This window comes from Protopterus annectens, chromosome 11.part0, assembly GCF_019279795.1.
Source record: "Protopterus annectens isolate FY-2018-M chromosome 11.part0, PAN1.0, whole genome shotgun sequence".
In the NCBI taxonomy this organism is placed as follows: Eukaryota; Metazoa; Chordata; order Ceratodontiformes; family Protopteridae; genus Protopterus; species Protopterus annectens.
The window spans coordinates 1,071,113,565-1,071,138,318 of NC_056745.1; the positions used below are offsets into that span (position 1 = coordinate 1,071,113,565).

The 24,754-nt window shown below is 36.8% G+C and overlaps 1 protein-coding gene across 11 annotated transcripts in view; it reads left to right on the top strand.

The window, feature by feature from the left end:
• MGAT4C (MGAT4 family member C) overlaps window positions 1-24,754 on the top strand; it is a 3,121,932-nt gene that overhangs the window by 814,209 nt on the left and 2,282,969 nt on the right. For 10 of the 11 annotated variants that reach the window (XM_044088415.1, XM_044088414.1, XM_044088413.1 and 7 more), the window contains one exon: window positions 19,895-19,961. The exons of the other annotated variant lie outside the window; for it this stretch is intronic. The gene's annotated coding sequence lies outside the window, so the exon portion shown is untranslated. The remainder of the gene's footprint in view (window positions 1-19,894; window positions 19,962-24,754) is intronic. 11 annotated transcript variants of the gene reach the window in all.

Genomic DNA, 24,754 nt, shown 5'->3' on the forward strand with positions numbered 1-24,754 from the left:
GGAAGAACATGCAGACTCCGCACAGAAGGCAACCCAGCCGAAAATTGAACTGGAGAACCTCTTGCTGTGAGGCGGCATTGCTAACCGTTGCACCATAAGAAGGAAATTATGTATTGTTACTACTATGTAGAAAGTCCAGAATTTCCAGACATAAGATATACAAAACTATTAAGAGAGAAATCAGAGGAAAGAAAAATACTTCCACCAAAAAAATTGTCAGACGCTTCAAATGATAATTTGGGTTCATTAATACAGCAGATTTATGAAAAACAGTATATAGATCAAGAAACCTTGATCTGTTTGGAAAAAGAAGCATCTGAGGAAGTGCAAAATATAAACAACAAAACCAAGAGATATTTGAAAAGTATAAAAAAGAAATATGGACATGGGAAAGAAAGAGAGATTTGAAATGGTACAATATTTATGCAAAGGAGAAAGCCAAATTAATCAATGTAAAGAAAGTAGCCCTAAAGATATTTGAAAAGAAATACAGGCAAAGGCATCTGGATATGGAAAATTTCACAATAAAAACAAAATAATATCACAAAGATGGAATGTAGAAAAGAAGATCAGTAAAGTAGAAGTTAAAAAAAATAGAAGTTGAAGTTATGGAGTGCCTGCAAAGTGAAGGATTTGATGTAGACGGTCTAACACAGGTTACACCACAGCAGGGTGGAATGAGTCCCCAAAGCAGGGAGAAACAGGAAGATCAGGAGACATCTGAAGAAGAAATATGGACATGGGAAAGAAAAAGAGATTTAATATGGTGTAATATGTATGCAAAGGAGGAATACAGGCAAAGGAATCCAGACTTGGAAAACTTTACAGTACAAAAAATAAGAAGACAGAGAGGAAAAGTAGAAAAGTAGATTAGTAATGGAGAAGTTAAAGAAGTAGAAATTGAGGTTATGGAGTACCTGCAAAGTGAAGGATTTAGTGTAGAAAATCTAATTCAGAAAGCACCACAAAAGGATAGAGTGATGGATATCCAAATTAAGGAAAAACCAGTGGAACAGAAAGCAATTGCTCAGGTGCCATATGATGATAATTTTTAGCCTTCCACAGGAAACCAATATAACTGTCCACTTGAAGCTAGACAGCATGGGAAGGAACAGGAAACTGTAGAAACTCTGATGCTGTCAATGTTGAGGAGTAATAGGCCAGTGAGTTCCTATATGATAGAGCAATGGATGGCACAGGATGAAATTGATGAGACTGTGTCACAGGAAGATGCTATAGAACCTTCTATAGAATGCCCACAGAAACTGGAAAACAAGGTATGTACCCTCAGTTTGGAAGAAAATGAGTTAAGAGAAGAATTGCTTGATTTAATAGACATGGACAGATATATCAAGATCAATGAAAGAATTAGACTGTAGAAGGTTAATAAAACCCAAAAAGTCAGAAGTCTGATAAAACAAATGAACACAGTAATTAGGACTGTTCATAGAGATCCATGCAATATAACAGAAGTAAACAGGATATATTACTATGCAGCTAAATTAATAACTGGCAAAGTTATACCACAAGAACATAGGGTACTGAGGGAAAGGAAGGGGAGAAATCGAATACCATCAAGGAAATATCAAATAAAGAAAATTATAAAGAAATTAAGACAAGTGTCACTGTTAGAAAACTCTAGAGGAGGAAATAGATCAACAAAAATACTAAGAAAGAAAGATGTACTAAAAGCAATGTGAAATATTAGAACAGATCAGGATCTATCATGCTACTATCACAAATAAACTAAAATGTCAGCACAGGTGGAAAAACTTACAAGATACGAAGATAAACATAAAGGAAAAGTACAAAATAAGCAATTTATTGATGACCTAAAAAGGTTTTGTTATTAAACTGGGAAATAAGGTAAAAGGAATTGAAAGATCACCATAAAAAGAAGAAATAGATACATTTTGGAGAAGTATCTATGAAGATCCTGTGGAACATAACAAAGATGCTAAATGAATAGAAGAAGTAAAAGAAAGTATAAGACGTTTAAAGGTACACAATATGAAATGGGATGAAGTTACAGCTAGAGAGATTGAAACAAAGTTAAGAAAAGCCTCTAATTGGAAAACCCCAGGCCCAGATGTAGTACTTAACTTCTGGTAAAAAGTGTTAACATCTTTGCACAAAGATTTAGCCATGAGTAAGAATTATTTATATGTGCACCAAGAACAAACACCAACCTGACTAACAACAGGAAAAACAATACTCCTGCTTAAGAGTGAACCTGCAAGCTACCCTAAAAATTATAGACCAATAACTTGCCGTCTAACATCGTATAAACTATACATGAGAATTGATGTGACAGAGTTTATAGTCATTTAGAAGAAAACTCAAGTATGGCAGTAGGACAAAAGGGCAATAAAAGAAAGTCATATGGAACAAAGGATCATTTTTTTGTTAAAGTCATAGTGGAGAACTGTAAAAAGGGGAAGAATCTAAGTATGGCATGGATTGACTACAAAAAAGCATTTGATAGTATCCCTCATTCGTGGATAAAAGAGTGCTTAAAAATGTATAAGATACACCCCACACTGATCGACTACATTACGGTGACCATGAAACAGTGGCAGACCACACTGCAATTAAGCCATGATAAAGGACAAATTGTTATCCCAGGGATAAAAATTCAAAGGGGGTTATTCCAGGGTGACTCTCTGTCACCTTTACTATTTTGCCTTGCCCTTAATTCATTAAGCTGTTTACTCAACAGCTTAGGCCATGGCTATAATCTGGCTCCTAGAAAACAACAAAGTGTAAAGACTTCTCACCTTCTCTTTGTCGATGTTTTAAAAGTGTATAGCTCATCAGATGAGGAACTGAAAGCATGACTGCAAGTTGTCAAAACTTTTTCAGATGATATAAGAATGTTATTTGGTCTTGATAAATCTGCAAAAGCAACCTTTAAAGCAGGAAAACTGCAACACCAGGAAAACATAAGTTTGAGACAAGAATGTGATATAAAAGAACTTGAGCAAGAAGGAATGTATAAATATTTAGGAATTGATGAAGGATCAAGAATAAAGCATGAACAAATGTGAATAAAACTTAGTAAGGAATACTGCAGAAGACTTCAATTAATCCTGAAAACAGCACTGACATCTAGGAACAAAATCCAAGCTATAAACCAGTTTGCTCTTCCTGTCCTAATTTACAGTTTTTGAGTGAGTGACTGGCCCCAAAATGTGTTGGATAGATTAGATAAGAAAAAAAGAAGGATGCTTCATGCTCACCAAATGATTTATAAAAATCAGTGCATACCAAGATTATATATTCTCCATTCCGAAGGAAGGATGGGCCTCCTTGAAACTGATTGCATGTACAGTTCTGCAATTGTGGGACTCCACACATATCTACTGACCTCACAAGATCCAAATGTAGTGAAAGTTTTGAAACATGATAAGAATAAATCTAAGATGACTTCTTTGCTTAATGTAGTAGAAGCATATCGGCATTAAGCAGGAATGGAAATTAGACCAGAAGTAGATAAAAATCTGGCAGCAACTGAATGTGCCAAAAAAAAAAAAAAAGAATATAAGGTGAAAGATCAGATGAGAAGACAAGAAATGTGGAAAAAGCATAAATATAGTTGCAAGTATAGAAAACTTCTGGAAGAACCTCATGTTGATCAGGAATGAACACAGGAATGGTTAAGAAGAGGCAAATTCAAACCAAGAGATGAAAGGTTAATTTTGGCGGCCCAAGATAGTGGGCTGCATACAGGTTGCTTTATAAAGTCCATTGAACATGTGGGAGAAACAGAGAAATTTAGGGTTTGTAAAACCAAATTGGAAATGGTTGCACACCTCATTGCTGTTGCAACATACTAATGGCAGAAGGACTATATACTGAAAGGCATAATAATGTTGCGAGATTGTTGCACTGGGGATTATGCAAACATTATGGTACTGACGTGGCCAAAAAACACTGGAAACATGAGCCACAAAGCATCATAGAAAATGAAGTCTACATCACATGGGATCATCCATTACCAACAGTTCAAAAGACAGGTGTGAGAAAACCAGATATAGTGGTCCAAGAAAAGAAGACAAGAGTAGCATCGATCACTGAAATTACCACACCCAGTGACTACCGTGTCTTGCTACAGAGAGACACAAAGTCATAAAATATCCAGATCTGCAGACAAAAACAAGAGCAATGTGGAAGAAAGATACCCCGAAGGTTCCAATAGTAGTAGGAGCAATGGGTCTTCATAAACTTTAATCATACATTGACTTAGGAATGGGGACCATTCCCCCATGGTATTAGAAACCCGAAAGACTTGGAGAATTTAAAAAAATCAAACAGTGCAGTATGTGTACAGTGAAAGTGCAGTAGTTACACTTTGGGACAGTGCAGTAAGTATATAATATAACAGTAAAGTAGTTACACCATGTGCTAGTACAGTGTGTATGTAAGGAATCATTAGAGTAGTTATACAGTCAAACAGTGCCGTAGTTACACTTTTGGACAGTGCAGTAAGTATAGAGAATATCAGTAAAGTAGATACACCATGGGGTAGTCCAGTGTGTATATAGGGAATCATTAGAGTAGTTATACAGTCAAACAGTGCAGTATGTGTATAGTGGGGCAGTGCAGTAAGTATATAGAATAACAGTAAATTAGTTACACCATGGTGTAGTGCAGTGTGTATATATAGAATCAGAGTAGTTATGCAGTCAAACAGTGCAGTATGTGTATAGTGAAACAGTGTAGTAAGTATATAGAATAACAGTAAAGTAGTTACACCATGGGATAGTGCAATGTATATAAAGGGAAACAATAGAGTAGTTACACTACTAGACAGTGCAGAATGGATATAACAGCGTTGTATAGTTACATTGTGGGATGCTGCTAAATGAATATAGTGAAACAGTGGAGTAGTTACAGTGTGGGGTCATTCAATATGTATGTTGTGAAATGGTGCAGTAGTGATAATTAGGAGCATTGTGACCTGTATATAGGGAAACAGTGGAGTAAGATGCTTTATGTATATAGTGAAATGGTGCAGTAGTTACACTTTAGGACAAGACAGGATGCATACAGTCTAACAGCAGAGTGGTTATACCATGGGAAACTGTAATATGTAAATAGTGAATAATTGCATGATTTATGAGGTGAGACAGACAATATAGCTCAATATTTATTCAAAGAAACACTGCAGCAGTTGCAGAGTAGAATAGTGCAGTGCAGTGCTTACATATTCACTGTAATATTTTCATAGTGTATATGTTGTTTATATTGTGAAACAGTGTGCTAGTTACTTTTATAATACACTGCAGTATTCCATTCTGAGGCATTGTAGTACTTACACAGTGAGGTAAGTTGGTATTTACATAGTGGGACACCTGTTCATTCCTTCTAAACCCAACCAGGTTATAAAGAAAATGAAGGCAAATGAACCAGTTTAACAAAATGTTGATACAACTTTCAGAATGAAATCTGTGGTGCTGGTCCTAAGGAATATTCAAAGCTTGTGAAAAACAGAAAAAAAACATCTATAATACCCTACAGTTTAGAGCCTGAACCTCTGTGGTTCTGTGAGCATTGGTTATGGTCACTAGACAGAAGTATTTCCCAAGAAATGGACTTTAAAGTCAAGAGATCAGTAGGTTCAAATGTAGGCTAAGTGAGCTTGCCAGTCATGAAATTTATGTCCTCAAGATGAAAAGGGTTCTTCCAAGATGGTCAGAGCTGCAGAATTCTTTTAAGGAACTGCTTGAGTAACAGGTGCTAGGGCCACAGTTTCACCTAAAAATTCCTAATGTGGAGAAATAGCAGGCACATGCTCTTTGATCATAGATTCATAGACTGTTACTAGGCTAATGACCTGGGGGGGGGGGTCCTTTCTAAGCCTAGCCACGTGTTCCTGAAAGAATAATGATGTCTTGCATTCAGATAGGAGATGGAGGGCCTGGTCCATAAGAGACATAGGTGCCAGGCCCAGTGTAAAGTTCCTATTCCCTATCCATTTGTCTAGGTTGTGCTTAAATCAGGTAGTAGATGAATTCAGCTTCACCTGGATGGGAAGCTTGTTACATAGGAGGCCCAGTCTATGGGACACATCTGTCTCTCCATGCTCTGTTTGAGGCAAAGGGCTTTAAGGCACTCTTCATAATGCAGCTTTGTTATGCCTTGTGTTCTTTTTCCAAGGAAACTTTGAGGTCACTTTAGTGGCTGCATATGCCTGGTTAGGTACATACCAAAGGGAGCATCATACTTTATGAATGGTCTGATAAGGGTAGAGTACAGAGGGATATTGACCTCTTTGGACCTAGATGCCATACCCTTACTTGTAAGCTGTGCAACATAAAAGGACACTGTGGCCACATGGTGGCCGAATATAAGGCTACTGACTACATGCATACCCAAATCCCTGACCATTGGGTCAACTATTAGGGGTGTATTAGCAACATGGTAATTAGCTGGGAAGGTTGATTTCCCAAAGGGTTTAATTATTCATTTCTTAGAATTGAGTTTAAGACCATGGCTTTGGCACCATTTGTTAGTCAGCGATAGACCTTCTTGAACAATGCAGGGGAGTTGATGATAAACCCCAGCTTGCAATCTTCCGCAAACTTAGTCAGCCATAACCCTTCAGCATTTGCATGCATTTCAGGGAAATAAATAGCCAAAAGGAATGGGTCCAGTACTGAGCTCTGGTGAACTCTGCTAATGCCTGGCCTCTTGGTGGAGGTGGCCTCACCTATTTTGACCTTCTGGGTCCTATCAGTGAGCCAGTTGGCTATGTAGTGGGTGATAAAATGCTTTATACCTAAATTAGTGAACTCTTCTATAATGCCTGAGTGGAGTGTTGTATCAAAAGACTTGGCCAGGTCGAGGTAAGCTGTATGAGCAATCATTCAATGCTTTGGTGACCATCTCAAAAAAGTCCATCAGATTTAATAGGAATAAACTTCCTTTAACAAAGTCAAACTGTGATGGGTCCAGTGTTTGCAGGTTACCTATGTCCTCATTTCTCATGCCCATGATGATTCTTTCCATTGCCTTACATATGAGGCTGGTAAGACTTGTGGGCCTGTAGTTAACCAGATCAGTGGTTGTACCTCCTTTGTGCAGGGGAATGACTGTAGCCATCTTCCATTCATTGGGCACAAAACCTGACTAAAGGCTCCAGACAAAAAGTGATTCAAGTGGACCAGAGATGTTATCTTGCTAGTTATTTATTAAACATCCTGGGATGTTATCTGGGCTCATCGATGTAGTGTTTTGGGCCTTGGAAAGTGCATTAATGACCTGCTCTCTAATAATGGTTGGGGGTGATTGTGTTATGTGGCGTCTCCTTTGGACTATTGGTGGAGGAGTGGGGGGGCGGGATTTGAGCTGAACCTGTCAGACAGAAGTTTAGCAATGGCCTGTGGTTCAGTGTGGTAGATGTCATTTATGGTAATTTCTGCACATTGCTGTGTATTTCCTCTGAGGTTACAGACATAGCTGTAGAAAGCATTGTGGTTTTCCTTTGCCTGAGAAGCTATTTTTTCTTCAAAGTTAGCCTTTGAAGTATTAATTTATCCTTTTAGCTGACTGTTTTGATTGGTGAGGGGACTTTTTGTATGTATGGTTTTGCTTGCCCTATGCTTGGCCAGGATTTTTTTTCTTTTGTTGTATAACTGATTAATGTGATTCCACCAGGGTGGCTTGTCTTTTGAGTTTGTATTATTCTTAACATGAGTGGGCACAGCTTGCTCTATACAGCTATCAATATGGCTGTACAGGGATTTTGTGAGTAGCAGAGTGTATTCTATGGTGTTTACTGGATTTGAGAGTGCTTAGAATTTAGCTAAGGTGCTGCTTAGTAGAGAGAGGTTAGCCTTGGAATAGTTCCTAAAGGTTTTTGGTTTTGCTGGATGCCTCGATTTAATTTTTATTTCAAGTAGTGCTGCTTTATCAGATCTGATGAGTGAAGATACTACATTGGATGAGGAACATTGGCCTCCCATGTTTGTGAGTACAAGGTCAAGGATGTTTGTACCCCTGGTAGGAGACTGGACCAACTGTTCCAGGATGTTGGTATTAACAAAGTTTAGGAAATGCTGGGCTCAAACATTAGAAGTAGTGTAGGCTTCCTAATCTACAGAGGGGTTGTTGAGATCGCCCATGAATACTGCATTGGGTTCAACTGTAAGGGACTCTTACATTGAGGTAGGCATTATTGGTTTCCTGGGACATAGAGGGGGACCTATATGTTGCAAGGATATGGTACAACACCCTGTTTATGGTGAGTTGCACATGTATGAATTTCAATTAATCATACACTTTAACAAGTCTGGATGTGAGATTAGTCTTAATATAGACTAACACTCCTCCAGCTTTAGTTCCCTCCTGTACAGTAGCTGGTATAAAGGTGTTAAAGACATTATAACCTTGCATTGCTTGGGGTACACTCAGCGACTTTAAACCATGTCTCCATTACTAGACAAATGTCTACACTGTCCAGGGAGAGGAATTCATGCAGAAAGTGGAGTTTCTTGTTAAGATTTCTGGCACCTTTAGATATTCCTTCATGGATTGAGTTGAGTTGGTAGGTTTATCAGTTTGGCATTGCCTAAAAAAGACACTATGGGTGTGGAAAAAGTATTTGCCAATATCTGAAAGCCTAGAGGGGATAAGTGCAGACTATCCCTGGCAAAGCAGTGTGGTCGGTCAGCCATGTCCTCACAGGCCGTCAAATATTGTGCTCCCCTGGATTGACACCAGAAGCTAAGCCAATTTTTTAAATTAATAATTTTCTGTTGGTATTGTGGCATTATCCATGGAGAAGGTAGTATACTGCCCACTGCTAGGCTCATACCTGCCTGAGACACATAATCAGTGAGCGTGATCATGTCTTGCTTCATATAGTCAGGGGAGGTACGTCTCAGGTCATTAACACCCACATAGACTATGACAGAGTCATACTGGCACCTGTGGTTCAATGACCTGAGTGCCTGCGTGACTTGACAGATCCTAGCTCTGAAAAGGCAGCTAACCGTGACTCTCTCCTTACTCACTCTAGTGAGGGGGACATTGGTGTGCCTCACTACAGAATCACCAATGATCTGGAAATTTGGCTGTGAGCTGGTTTGCCTTAAGGTCTTAGCAGTGAAGGCATTGGAGACAGCGTTACCACATGTAACTGTGCGTGGTATTTTAATAGAGTATTTATGTAATGGTTGAGGACCCTTTCTTTGATTGTGCTGTGCAGGAGGTCTTAGAGTTTTAGGAAGGTTACCTGTACGTGCCTCAGCATAAGTAGTTTTATGTGTAGGGCTATTACCCTATGCAGTAGAGACACAAATGAAATGGTTGCATGGTGTTTTTCAGGTAAACCTGCTGATTAACTGCAGCAGCTCTGCATGCCTCTTCTCTGAAATGTAGAAATACAGAACCACTTCTCCTTTTAGCACATTTATCAGGTGGAAGGCTTTCTAATTGCTTCAAGAACTTGTGACTACCCTACGAGTAGGTCCACTTTGTTTGATGGACCTTGCATGCTTTCTACGTTGTATTTTTCATCAGGTATGTTGTATATTTGTTCGCTAGCCATTATAGTGTTCTTTTCCCAGTTTGAATCTTAAAACTGATTTATGTCTTTATGAATAAAAACACTGATGCACATTTATGTCTTTTAACATATTTTCTGTCTTACTTCTCCACAGGGAAATATTTAGCCCTTAAAACTAGTTGTTCAGTTTTGTGACCTTTCTTTTGACAAAGCTATGTAAATTATTTCTTTAGACAATTAAGTAAGGAGAAAAATCAATAAATGTAAAATAATGTGGTTTAAGTATTTCTGCTAGACTTATTTTTCTCAACCTGTTTCAGTTATGGCATGGAGAACAGCAATGCATGCAAGTAATGAAATGCTAGTACATTTACAGAAATGTCACACACTTTTATTGTCATATCCCATTGTTTCTCAAATATAATGATCTTAGTAGCTAGTGTTAATGAAGTGCTCTTTCAGATTTAATAAGAATGAACTGAAGCGCTGTTGTTATGGTAGGTAAAACCTCTCAGGCACAAAGTCTGTTTTGTTAAATCCAGTAACAATTGTTCAGCTTATTAAAAATGTGAGAAAAGCTCTACTAATATCATAATCTAAAACTCTTAGATTGTATACATTTCATGTTAATGTTTCTATCCTATTTCTTCTTTGACTTTATTATGCCCTTTTGGAACTACAGTACACCAAATTTAGGTGTGCTTCTGTGTGTTTAATCTGCATGCAAAGTCACCATCAGTTCATTATCAACTCCTTTTTTTGTATTTTATGGGATCAGATGTATCATGTCAACTGTCCCCACATTCTTAATTCGGAGCCACTCTCCTTCCTTATTTTGTAATCATGGCAGACTCTCCCATGTCTTCTGTCATAAAATCAGTCCATCTGCTGGCTGGATATCCTTATTTTTCATGCCTTCTTTCTATCTCCTAAATCTGCTACACCAAATCATCATATGATTTGCTTCGCATGTGAGTTAACCACAATTATCTGTTCTCCTTGATCTCTTCTGCAGCTGGGACAGCTTGGGCTTCAGCTGGAATGCCCTCATTTCTTCGTCTACCCATCTCAGGCACTTTATCTCCATCACCTCCAGCTTCCTCAGCTGCTGTGCGTTCATAATCCAGGATTCTGTCTTACAAATGCAGTGGCCACATCACTGTTTTTGTACATCTTAATTTTCAGTTTCTTTGCATTTTACTGTCACACACATCTCCTGACACTTTGTGTCAGTTACCTGCAGCACCTTTGATTCTAGCTTTGACCTGCTCATTCAGATTTTTCTTCTGCCCAACATTACCTCCCACATACTTGAAATTGTTAGTTTATTTCCTTATTTCCCCTTCTAGCTCATTTTTCAGTTTCTTCTGATTTTCCCCTTTTGGTGCTATTATAACTTTTTATCTGTATTCATTCATCCCATGTGTGTTCAGTTTTGTATTCCAGTCCCCTATCATTTGCTGAAGTTCCTGTTCAGAGTCTGCTTGTGCTATGACATCATCTACATACAATTGCTTTCCTGATATGCCCCATCTGCTTGTTTGCCAGTGACATCCATCACCATTATAAGTGGGGTGGGCTCAGAAGTGAACACTGAGGTGCATTCACTCTCATTGGGAACTCCTCTGTGAGTCCAAACACTGTTCATACTTCTGTCTTTGAGCCCTTGTTCATTGCCTGCACTAATTTTGCCAATGCTCACCCCCCCCCCTCAATCTGACTTCATTTCATTAATATGAGAAGTTATGTGAAGATGATATTCGAAACTTACTTTCCAACTGACAAAAAATAAGTATTATAATTTAAACGATAAAGAATGGAAATATTTAAAAGAGATTACAGAAGATCGTAAAATTAGAGTTATGAGGCCAGATAAGGGGGTAGGTTGGTTGTGATGGACAGTTTTGATTACAGTAATAAAACAAATGCTTTGTTACTAGGGGAGGAGTACATGGAAATCTTATGTAATGAAATTAACATAGCTTATGGTAAAAAAGATATGAAATTATTGGACATGCTTATGGAAGGTCGAATTACACAGCATGACTATGAGTTTGTGGAAAATCTTGAGCCTATAATAGCCGGGATTTTTGGAATTCCTAAAATACACAAGTACATCTCTGACCTACCCTTTAGACCAATAGTGGATTCAAATAGGTCAAAAGCCCGTTATATAGGAAATCTGTGGATGCAATGGTTAAAGGGTCTCTAGAGAATGTCCCCCAAGCATGTAGAAATTCCTGGCAGTTTTTGTCTAAGTTTACTGGTTTGGAGTTTGTAGACAATTCCCTAATGGTGACACTAGATGTTAAAAATGTATATTCTGTTATACCTCATACATTGAATGGTTTGAGCAAATGCTGTTCCAGTTTGGAGATTTAAGCAGAAACAGAGTTAATTTAGTCACTAATCTTATGGAACTAGTGTTAACCAACAATTTTTTAAACTCCGAGGGGCAGCTTTTTTAAGGAAAGGACAGGGGTTGCCATGTGCTCCTGCCTTTACTATTTTGGTGATGGCCTGGTGGGAGTCAGAATTTGTGTTTACCTGGATCTATTACACCCATTGTTTGGATGAAATATTTATTTTGTGGATTGACTCCGAGGAGCAGTTGAAAAAATTCTTAGAATATGTACATGGTATTACAGAATTTGTGAGGCTTTCTTGTAAGTTTGATACTAATAAGATGGTATTTTTAGATGTGGAATTGAGTAAGGATAGAGAACATAGAAGATTTCTATCCAATATATGTAGGAAGCCTACCTTTTCCAACATTTACCTCCATTATAACAGCTGGAATCCTAATAGTGAGAAAAAAAAAAACAGTGGTTAAAGGCCAGCTGGTGGGGTTAGCTTGAATGATTTCAGTGGATGAAGTATTTTTTAATGAATGTGAAAGAGTGATTGAAATGACTGAAACGTCTATGGAATTTTTAATTGAAATAAGGGATGAAGTTAAGATGAAAAGATGTGAAGGGGTGTATAAACCCCTATTGGGGGGAGAATTAGTGAACTGAATTTTAGTTTTAATCATAATGATAAATTGGTCCCTTCAGGGTCTTTTACCCCTAAGAATTTTAAGGAATGTAAATGGTTTGTGACTACTTTTACCCTGGATAATTATGATATTATGAGTATTTTAGAGAAAAACTGGGACATTTTTATGGTTAATAAGGATAAAAAAGAAGAATCAAGGTCCAGATCCACTCAGAAATACTGTTTATTGAGTGCTTTCATCTCTCTAATGGAAACTTCCTCAGAGCATTCTGAAGAAGTTTCCATTAGAGAGACGATAGCTCTCAATAAACAGTATTTTTTAGTGGATCTGGACCTCGGTTCTTCTTTTTTCTGTGGATTATTAATTGGTACGTCTTTAACCTTTGATGGTTAATAAGGATATTTGTGGAAAGGTAGGACAAAAACCATATGGTGTGTTTAGGAAGGATAAAGCTATCAAACAGTTATTGGAGAAATCCAAAAAAGTAATAATGTTAGATGAAGGGGTGTATTTAAATGTGGGAGGTGTTCCCAGTGTCCTTACCCAATGACTATGATAATGTTACAGTGGTAAGATATGTAAGTGTTAGAGCATTATAATTGTGAAACAAAATGGGTTATTTATATTGTGTGTTGCCAACAATGTTCCGCCTTTTATGTAGGAAAAACTAGTAGGAAGCTCAAGGAAAGGATATATGAGCATTTGGTTGACATTGAGAAGGCTAAGAATACTAATGCCCTTTTCAGACACGTGGCAGCATTTCCATTGCATATTTTCAAATTCACAATAATGGAACAAATTGTCAAGGATGATAGAGGGTATTTCACTGAGGAACATCTAAATAAATGTGAATTGAAGTGGCAGCTTATTTTGAATGGCCTGAACCCACCTAGGCTCAATGATTATTGCTCCATAAGTTCTATATTGAAGTTGAGGTAGTTAGAAGTATGAATTTTATATATACGTCTAAAATAAAATAAAACAGTATTTTATTTGGTGTTATTATTTAATATATTCATGGTGGTTTTAAAGTGGATAGTTATATATTTTGTTAATGCTTTAATTAGTTTGGTATAGTAATTAATTTAAATTAAAGAGTTGATTTGGATAACCAGTTTTTTAAGTGAATATTTAAGTGAATGGGAATTTTGAATGTCAGTTCTGATGAAGTCTTGTAGATGAAAGCTCTTATCTCTGGCATTTTTATGGTATAAAAGGGTCTATATCATTTGAGTGAAAAGCCTATTACGTGAATACGAATACGTCTAACCATATTGTGCAAAGTACATAAACCTCGAACGTCCAAAACCGTGAATTCCGAAATGTCGATTTGTTTGGTTGACCCGTCTGTGGTATAGCTCCGTAAGGTTAAGTGTGCAATAGATAGGACTTTAGGGTTAGGATTTGGGTTAAGGTAAGTGCATAGATAGGTAATGTATGTAAGATTTAGTGTAGTGTTAGATGTAGGGTTTTTTTTAAGTGTATGCATGTGTGTTATTTATTTTGTTTGGGTGTATGTCTGTAGGGGAAGTGTGCGGTAGTTAAAGACCTTAGGGTGAGGGGGGGGTTAAGGATAGTGCATAGATAGTTGTGCATGTGGGGTTTAGTGTAGTGTTGAAAGTAGGGTTTTGTTAAATGTATGTATGTGGATTATTTATTTTGTTTGGGTTTATGTCTGTAGAGTTTGGTTAGTGTATGTATGTGGTTTATTTATTTTGTTTGGTGGGGAGTGCCTTCTGTGTGGAGTCTGCATGTCCTCTCCGTGGTTGTGTAGCGTTCGAAAGACATGTGCGTAAATGGACATGCCTTTGTTGAAGGTTGAGCATCGAGCTGGCACCTCAGTGTTTCGTAAAAAAAACTACTGCCAATCATTAGCGGACCGGAGTTCTGCTGTGGCAACCCCCTAATGGGAAAAGCTGAAAGACAAACAACAAAAAGATACTAAGTAGCGGGTGGTGGGGTTGGCCAGCTATGACAGTTCGATATTTTATTTTTCGCGGTTTGTGCGTTCAGGATTTTCTCTGTTCGAAGTATAGGGGTCGATGTTTAGGTATTCGCTTAAAGGGGTTTTCGCTGGTGAATAAAGTGCCAGTTGTATTTTACCAGTTGGTATCTGCTTTGTTGTTCCACATGACTGTGTGCTTTGATAGTTTTATTTGTTCCTCTAACTAGTTTGTATTTGAATCGTGTCATGTTACCCTTCATTTCAATTACTTACTGTGAACACAGTAGGACCAGCAATAGATTTGTTTCAGTTAAAAGACTGGAGTAGTAAAGATCAGAGGTTGGTTAGCCACATGGCCTCTGATTGTGAAATACTGCATAATATTATTGTGAACATTTAGGCAAAATGGGGAGCATTTCATACATCTTGTTCAGCTTAATGAAGTGGAGGGTAGAACTACCAGATGTCCACTGACAGCAAAGAGGGAGGTCTTGTAAAGTAAATATTTAGGCAGATATAAGGAACATGCAGTGTCAGGGAATATAAGTAACACAACTTATAACATTCTATCAAAATATGTTGGGTAATCAGAATTACCCGAAAGCCATTTGTGCAACTCATTAGAGCGTCATGTTTAAGACTGCTTGTCAGCAGCTACTTGGAGATTGAGTTAAAGCTGTGAGGGGATTGAGGAGGCTGTAAGGTATCTATTTGCCATAGACTGCCCAAGATTAGCCCCCGCAACACCCTGTGGTAAAAGGTTTTCACATTATACTAAACTAGGAGCTAATGGTAGTATGATAAGCTGTAGGATGTGCTACAGAGAAAATAATGGACAGACAGAGGTGCAAGACAGAACTTGGACTGGAGCTGAATCACAAAAACAATGAGGCAATACGCTCAACTGAGGTGGAAGAAGGGCAATTTTAGTGGTGCACCACTCCAAGTATTAATTTTTGGCTATGATTTAATGTAGAAAAAATGAATTAATCGGAGAAAAAAATCATGTAGCCAAAATCTAATGGAGAAACTTGAGCATTCAGTGAGGAATATAACAGCATGTGGAAGCCTATATTTAGTAAAGAATGTGCAACTAAAAAAAGAGAAAATATTGCTATTAATATGTTTATATCTGGCATGCATTTTTATTTTCGCAGTTGGTACTTGATTATGCAGTACATTTAATGGTTTTGCAAGGAAGTAGGTTAAATGCTGGTAAAAAACAAATACTGTCTTTTGTGATAAATGGTGGGATATGGCTAAATCTGACTGAAAAATGTACGTGTAGGTTCAACATAGTATTTATGCCAGGTGCTTCGCAATATACATTGTCAGGCTTAATGAAATGGGTGATGTCAAAGTTGAAAAATGTGACATGTATAAGTCACATTTCTGTATTCTTCAGAGAGAAGGAAAGAAACCATAAGATAAAGTTTTTATTTATTTTTTGTTTCTTTGTTTTTGCTAAGCTTAATTGGATGTTTTTGATGCATATGAACAGTTAGCCTCATGGGGAATAGGCATGTTAAATAAAAGCACATGTAATTATATTAGTCAGATTCAGTCAAATGTAAATATTAAATAACTTTCTGTTTTAAAGCACATTAAGAAATGTCTTGAAGGGATTACTACAAGAAGCAAACTGAATTAGAATCCATTTTCACACACAGAAACACCTTACAGAATAGCAAACATCTTTGTGCATCATACAGGGTATACAGTATATGCGACAGAGGTTTTAGCACAACACATTTTTGCACAAAGAAAGACATGACAGTTCTGCTAATACACACACATATTTACATATGTAGAAGCATTAATTAGGTAAATTAATTTAGATTATTGTTTAAGAGATACATGAGTACAGGATTTCAAGGGTACTGTGATTATTTACAGTGCATGAGATTACTTCAATATAACTGTATTGAGACAGACAAATAAGGAACTAGAAAGAGGTTCCAATGTCATGTATCATTAATAAATATATGGATTCCTTGATATAATGATCAGCTAGGATGACTTGTTTACTCCAGATGCATAGACTGTACTTGATAGTGTGTGTGTGTGTGTGTGTGTGTGTGTGTGTGTGTGTGTGTGTGTTTGTGTGTGTGTGTGTCGCATGTGTGTGTTTGTGAACATGAGTGCATACATTTAACCAGTATCAAACCAGAACTAAAAACAGATGGTTAAGACAATGATTCCTGTAACAATTTCCTTGTTTATAGTAGGATAATTAATTGCTAGATCAATTTATTGAATTTGAAACATCATTTTTTTATGTGTATCATGCGTGCGCTCGCACACACACACACACACACACACACACACACACACACACACACACACACCACACATGCACAGACACAGAGATACATATATATGTTTTCTAACAACAGACCCTAGGTAATGAGTAATAAAAATGATAAAAACACTCAGCAGATTCATTGAAAGATATTTTCAGTTAGTTACTGTATTGATAGATCATCCGGATTTATCTACACACCTGGTACAGTATCAACAGTTTATCTACATCCCTCCAGTATCATCAGAGATTTCCAGTAACACTTAACATTTATGTTACTTGCTAAAACTGAACATTTGCTCATTATACATATAAAATATTGATAATGACAACCCCAAAACAACATAGTCTCTCTATAATAACATTCTAAACCCAAATTTGCACTTAATTTAGCAAACAAAAGATTAATAAAACAAGACAAAACAAACATGATTTGCACTTCCCATTCATTGAATAAAAGTAAGAGATTGTACACATGTATAGCCACACCCAAATGACCACGAGAGTGCACACACACACACACACACACACACACGCACACACGCACACACACACACACACACACACACACACACACACACACACACACACACACACACTCACACACACACACACACCGCACAGACTGTCACAAACATTAAAAAAAAAACAGCACTGCCTCTACAAAAGAAATTAATTTCTTAAGAAAAAAGTAAAAATGAGAGTATAAAAAGCAAAAAAGCAATAATCACAACTAATGAATCAGAAAATGTTATTACTGGCAAAACAGACTTTATTCTAACCACTTAAGCAAATAAAAAAAAATGTCTAAATTAACTAATCCTAACAAAAACATCAGTTACTCCTAAACTACTTCAGGAAATACAGGAGAAAACTACTCATGTGATAGTCAGGTCATAAAAATCTGCACAAACGAACAATTCAGAAGATTCTTGTGCACCTAATGTATCCCAGTAAAGTCAATGAGAATCATTAAAAAAAAGAACAGAAACAGTGGATATATGGAATATGAAGTGGTACGCTTTGTGTGAAGCAAGAAATATGTACTGTTGAATTAATAGACTTGGCACATATGCCATGGCTTCATCATTTGTGCCTTAAACCCACAGTACATGATACTTACTGGACCAGATCCCTCATGTATATGTTGTGGTATTTAGACTGCAGACACTTTGCATTTCATATACATGTAAGTAGTTTATTGTCCAAAAAGATAATATTAGGCTGACTTAACCAGGAAGAAGAAGAATGTATATGTCAAAATATTAGAGGCATAATCAAACCAAATATTCAGTATTTTAGCCATGAAATCAGAAAATGTGCAACTCTTGTGCCAGTTGACAAATGTAGCACAGGTACTGATAGCAACAAATACATGTCTAAGTTCTGAGTAAATAATATAATATTTTATAAAGTCTTTGCTTTGTACAAATCAAATTCACTTTTACAACGGCATCCACAGGCTTTCCAGCCTATCCATGCACACTCCTGTTTGACAGCCAAATGATATATCTTCAGTTCATATTTCCTTCGTGCAGATATACTCCAGACTTGTCTGGGTCCTTGTTATGATGACTTATCCCATATAAATGTTAGTCTATCCTTAAAAAGGATTAGGTGCAACCTGAAGCCAATTAGCTTCTCTGCAACAAGTTCTTGGTAAAGAAATCTTTGTTTCACACTGCATACATAACTTATTAGTGCCTTCAGTGTATAGAGACATGCTCCTTGCACTGTGCCAAAAGTGTTAGCTGTCTGTGGCCATGACGCCTACTTGATTGACAGACCAAGATGTCTGTTGTTGAATTTAATCAAGCAATGTGGAAAAAGGGGTCGTGGATGGATAGATGGATTCAAACTGGTCCATTCAGTAGGAGTACCAAGTAAATTAAATGTGTAAAAAATTATCTAATTCACGAGGTAAACCACATTGTTTATTTACTTAATTTAATATGCTTTTTACACATTTAAGCTGATTTTCAGAAGTAGCTTTCCATGCTGTTAGGTGAGTCACCAACACTAATGTATGTCACACCTCAATATCTGCAGGGCATGTGGTATGAATGAGTCAATATCAGTTACTCGGTTATGGATTTGTGTAAAATGGAATATAATAAAAGTGTAATATCTCCATTATAGCACAGTTTGGAATAAACTTCTTATGCTTCTGCTAATCTTATAGCACTTTTGCATAGCCTATATTCAGAAATCATTGTAGAATTATTGCTTCACTTAATCAGCTAACATATGGAGATCTAAGTGCCTTTATATACCAAAGACTTTATAGCATTTTTGCATAATTTGCAAGTAGAAATCATTGCAGAATGTATGTTTCAGTTAAATTAGTATAGTGCATAGAGAAAGGGTTATTTCAGAAAATGAATCTGTTAAAAGTAACTGTTCTTTACAAAATTAATAAAGTTTTGAACAATTGCCTTACACTGTTTCATGCAGGCAAAACCTGTAAACATGCATTGTACATCTAGGTAATATGTAACTAGTTATACTTGATGTTTTGCTTTAGAAATGTTGTATCATGTTATTTATACTGATTTATGAGTATGAAGATTATACAATGAGCAAAACATATGTTCTTTACTCAGAAGTAGTTACTGCATTGTTATCATCATTTGTATTGGAATTTTTATTGTTAATGTCAGTGAAGCTGAAAAAAAACTATTTATACCACCACAGCTGGGACTCAGATTAATTCATTTTTGCATCTGGTCTATGCACATATATTGCTTTTGTTGAACATTTTGCAATATATTCTCAAACATATAGTTTGTAGACATCTGTCTAGCTCTCCCTGGAAATTCAGTAGACCCACTTGAAAAATGTATTTGCTAAGTTCAGCTTTTAAAACACTTTTATTCAGCATTTAGTAGAATGACTTTTGACTAAACTAGCATTTTGCTAATTATTCTCCAATCTAAATTGAATCATTGTGCACTAAACTGCATACTGATTGAGACAAAGTAATATGATAAATTTATTTCTTTAAACAAAAATGTTTTTCATGTATCAAAACTTTATGTATTTCTTTTTACTCTACATAACTTTTCCTTTCTTTGAATTCTATTCCTTTTTTTACCGCGTAACACAGCATCTAAATAAAATGTTTTACTGTTTTCACAGATTAGCATGGGTAACACAAAGCTTGCTGACATATTGGAAAAAGGAGTGTAGTTTACATATATTTTGGGTAAGTGTGTTTCTCTGTGCTGCAAATATAGCTTATGCTTGTTTGTTGTAAATCAGTTGCATGTAAAAGTGTTGTAGTGCCTGTAGTCTGGTGATTATGTTCTGATATCCAGAAAAAGGTAAATCAGCTAAGTGCTACTTAACATGAGACCCAATCTTAGCAAATGTTAAGTACCTCCTGCTTAAATTGTTATGGTCAGGTCTTGCACTAGGCAGACAAATATTCTTGTACTGACCAGAAATAACAGTGAAGATTTGTTTCTCCCTGCTGTCTGTGCCGGTAATGAGCCCTTGACTTCATCTTTATCAGCTTAAAAAGTTGCTAGAATAACAGGATTTGTACTAGCCTGCATTTTCTGAAGGAAACAAAGTATGACACTCAAATGTATGTCATTGTTTAGTAATTTCTGTCCTCTGTGATTTGTCTGAAAACAACAAATTTATTGAGGAATGGCCCAAGCATACAAGGGAAAAAATTCTCGACATTTTGTGAAAATCTGAACAGCTGAAGGCATCAAAGGTGCGAGAAAACATAATAGACTCAGTTACACTGTCTTTCTGACCATGCTGGTTACTTTATGGCTTTGAAAGCTGACAAAACACTTAGTACTTTTTTCTGTAAACAATAGTACATAGAGCAGATAAAGCTTCATGCACTACAAAAAATTATGATCAGGTCTCCGATCATAACCCTTAATTATGTGTTCTCAACATGGATGCCAAGCGTCACCTCTCAAGCTTCACTTGAGAAGTGAATTTCTTGTCATGCATGCATTCAATAATAATAATAAGCAAGTTATAATCACAGACTGTTGCATAATTCTCTATGTTGTACATGCAGCACCATGACTATGCTCCAAAAATTGGGAAAAATATAAACTTCTTAAGCACATCCCTAGTATGATCCCAAGCTTAACAGCACTTGGGATACTTAAGAAAAGCTTGTTAAGCACACCTAAGTACTCTTAAAATTGGGCTTCACTCAAGGTATTAACATTAGATGGTACCAAAATGCATAGAGTAGTGTAAGAAGGTAAAACAGCTTTTAAAAGCTGTTAGAATTTTACTCTACCATGCTTATAAACTGAAAATGTGGCAGAAAGAACTAATAGCTTTTAAAGCTGTTAGATTTACAGAAAGGTACTTCATTTTTACTGTCTGCAGTTCTAAGTGCTTTGCTGGCTTTCAAAAGCTTTGAAAGCTAGTAAAACAGTTTGAACTTCAACTCTAGAAAGCCAGTAAAACACCTTGCACTCCTACACTTTTTTGCTGTAACTGGTAGTACATGGGACAGTTGCAATACAAATAGTTATGATCAGGGCATCAATCATGACCCTTTATTATTTGTTCTAGACAAAGATACCAATATTCACCTCTCAAGCTTCACTCTTGAGGTGATTTTTTTTCTGTCCATATCTTAGACACATAATAAGCTGGTTATGATCAGAGTCCCATTCATAATCCTTTATATTTTACACACACACACGCACACCCACACACACACACACACACACACACACACACACACACACACACACACACACACACAAGCACATTGTTGTTTTCTTGGTCTGTTAGCATGATCAGTGCCTTATAGACTTCGCAGTTAGATTGCTTAAAGGCATATCTATTCTGTTTAACACTTCCAATCAGATTAAAATTATTACTGCAATTCTTGCACCTTTGAGCTTACATTAAAAGCAGACCTGTTCTAAATTACTCCACACAAGTCTTTAAATTGTTGATTGCCCCTCTTAAACCTAAGAGAATGATTTTTAATATCATTTTGCTAATGCAGAACACTTATATATGTTGCTCAACTATGAACCACAATATACAATAGAAAATATTACTTTTTCTTTTAGTATAGAGCTAAATCAATATTTTTATATAGTTTGATTTGTTTTAATCCATGATTTATTAGAATTGCTTTAATTGTCCATAACTTGATGCCATAATAAGGGAGACAGATCATTTATCAGACTGGCATATCCATTTAGAATAGCAAATTAAACAGCTTTGAAATTTTTTTTTATAATTATAAGCAACTGAATACAGACTTCAGAAATATACTATGTCTTGATAAATATACATAGATATATTTGCCCGTAATATACACTGACCAGTCAATGAACCTTGCATGGTACAACCTTTTAATTATTTTTTCATAATGTAAGATAATTAGAGAGTTCAGAGATGATTATTACCTGGCGAGATACCTGCATAGATACATGCATATATACATAGATACATATCTACACATATGAGACGTACATAGTAGTCCAGCTTCTTCTTAAAGAAATCCTGGGAGCTTGACTCTTTAGTCTTATGTAGCAGTATATTTTAAAGAAGAAATACTCTGAAACAAAAACCCTTTAGAAATACCCATATTTATGTCTTTTAGCAGCTTTCATGGTGTAGTGACATGTAACTACTGTCAGTCAAAGACAGTGTTAAGGACAGGGTATCCCTTAAAGCCCAACAGGCCAGCAGTAAGTAGGTCACGTCTTGCTCCATCATTACATAGGAAATATAAGCCTTAGGTAATTAAATGTTCATTAAAAGCATGGGGCTTCTAGACATACTTCTCAACCTCTTAGCACAAAAATTCTGGACAAACTCAAAAATAATCGGGGGGGGTAATGCCCCCAAAATAGGGGCACGTTTTAAATATTGCTGTTATAAACTTAGAAATTGCTAGAATAAAAGGTCTAGTCTTACCATGCATTTTCTGAATGATATGAAGTCTGAAGCTCAAATGTCTGTTATTATTTAGTGAATTCAGTTTTCACTGATTTGACACAAAAAAATCGAGAAAACTCCAAATTTTATAAGGAACAGACAAAAAATATGAATCAAAAATCTAGACATTCTGTGAAAATCTGGACAGTTGAGAGATATGCTATATAATTCAGACAACCACTAATTCAAACAATACTGAGTTATAATGCTATATTTCAAGTATAGGCTTGCTAAACTAAAGTGTTTTAAGTCATAAAACACATTGCAGAAGTGTACCTGTGAAGAGCAAAAAAAAACTACTTTACTGTATGGCAGTGAGATCCACCCCCCCCACCCCCTGCTCTTACATTGAAAAGTAGAAAAAAAAACAACATCCGTTCCATTACCCCTCTCCCCCTCCTGCCCCAGCAATTCTGGTCCCATTTTTATGCCCTGCCCCCGACCTTCCTTCTGCACATTTTATTAAAGAAAAATCTTCTTTTAAACTGTTCCAAACTGCTTGCTACAATGTACACAAGTGGAATACTACAGAACTCAGGTTTGACCGCAAATACAATTTAATGTTTTTAAAAGTCAGTATTGCATAAAAGGCAAATCCAGAACAGCCAATCATGCTCTCCAAATACATTGACCCTGGGGCAGTTGCCCCTCTTCCCCTAGCCTAGTTGCATTACTGATTCATTGTAACAAGATCCAGGGTATTACATAGAACTCTATTCTTAGCAGAATGCATTTGAGCTGACAAAAAATACATTTGGAACATGGAAAACATTCTGGAGATAGCTCTCCTCATACTTCCTCTGTATTTCTTCTGCTATTAAAGAACAACTTTTCAAATTTTATAGTCAATGATAGTGACTCAGGTCACTGCACAACAAGGGTAATAAAAAACCCAAGAAACTTGCAGTTACAGCCGTCACTGAGTCTTTCCCTTTCTTAGTCCCAAAACCATACTGTGATCAAACTGTCTAATTTGTCTATTCCCATTACAGGACACACAGTGAATTAAAAAGGTTATTGCATTTAACCTTAATTCCATCTGTGTTGAATGTAGGAGAAATAAATGTGAGAGAGAGAGTGAAGCAGAAGAAGGCAAAAGAATGAGGGACTTTGGGTGAGGACAAGATGCAACTGCTTGCAGGACAGGGTGAGGCGTATTCCTGCCTGAAAATGAAGACAAGTCAATAAAGATCAGAATTTGACTCTAGAATGTTCATCTAGTTAGGGTGTCGAAAAGAGGCCTAAATAATGCTAGCTTACATGTGAATATTCACTGACAACAAAACTGGGATACAAATCATTCATAATTCCAAACTTATCTGGCTGTATCATTAAAAATTATATATCTCTTCTTTTGGGAAGGAGGGGCGGACGTATTGTAGATGACAATCTTCTTAAATTTCATCTCCTCTGCATATCAGTGAGAACAGAGATGTGGGCTGGTTGTTCACATAATGTGAATGGCAGTGAGAAATAATAATACTTTTGTATCTGATCTTTAGTGTCCCTGGGATCTAAGACATTCACACAAAGTACCAAGGGTCCTGAGTTTAAAGTATGACACCAGAAACTGTCTTGCCCAACATGCCCAGAAATAAAGAATGATTTGAAAAGAATTGCAATAAATACTCATTGTTAAAGCAATAAAGCAGGGTGGCCATGGTGGTGCAGCGATTAGCATTGCCGTCTCACAGCAAGAGGTTCTCCAGTTCGATTCTCTGCAGAGGTGCCTTCTGTGTGGAGTCTGCATGTCCTCCCTGTGGTCGCGTGGGTTTCCTCCGGGTGCTCCAGTTTCCTCCCACATCCTAAAGACATGCTGTAGGTGGATTGGACACTCTAAATTGGCCTTAGGTGTGAGTGTATGCATGTGTGTGCCTTCTGTAGAAGGTTGGGCACTGGGCTGGCAACTCGACACTGTAAAACTTCACTGCCAGTCATGAGCAGACAGGTGATCCACTGTGGTGACCCCTAACCAGGAAAAGCCAGAAGAAGTTAAAGCATTAAAGCATTTTCAGGGGTTCTTCACCTCAGTGTTAAGGGTTGCACTTCTCA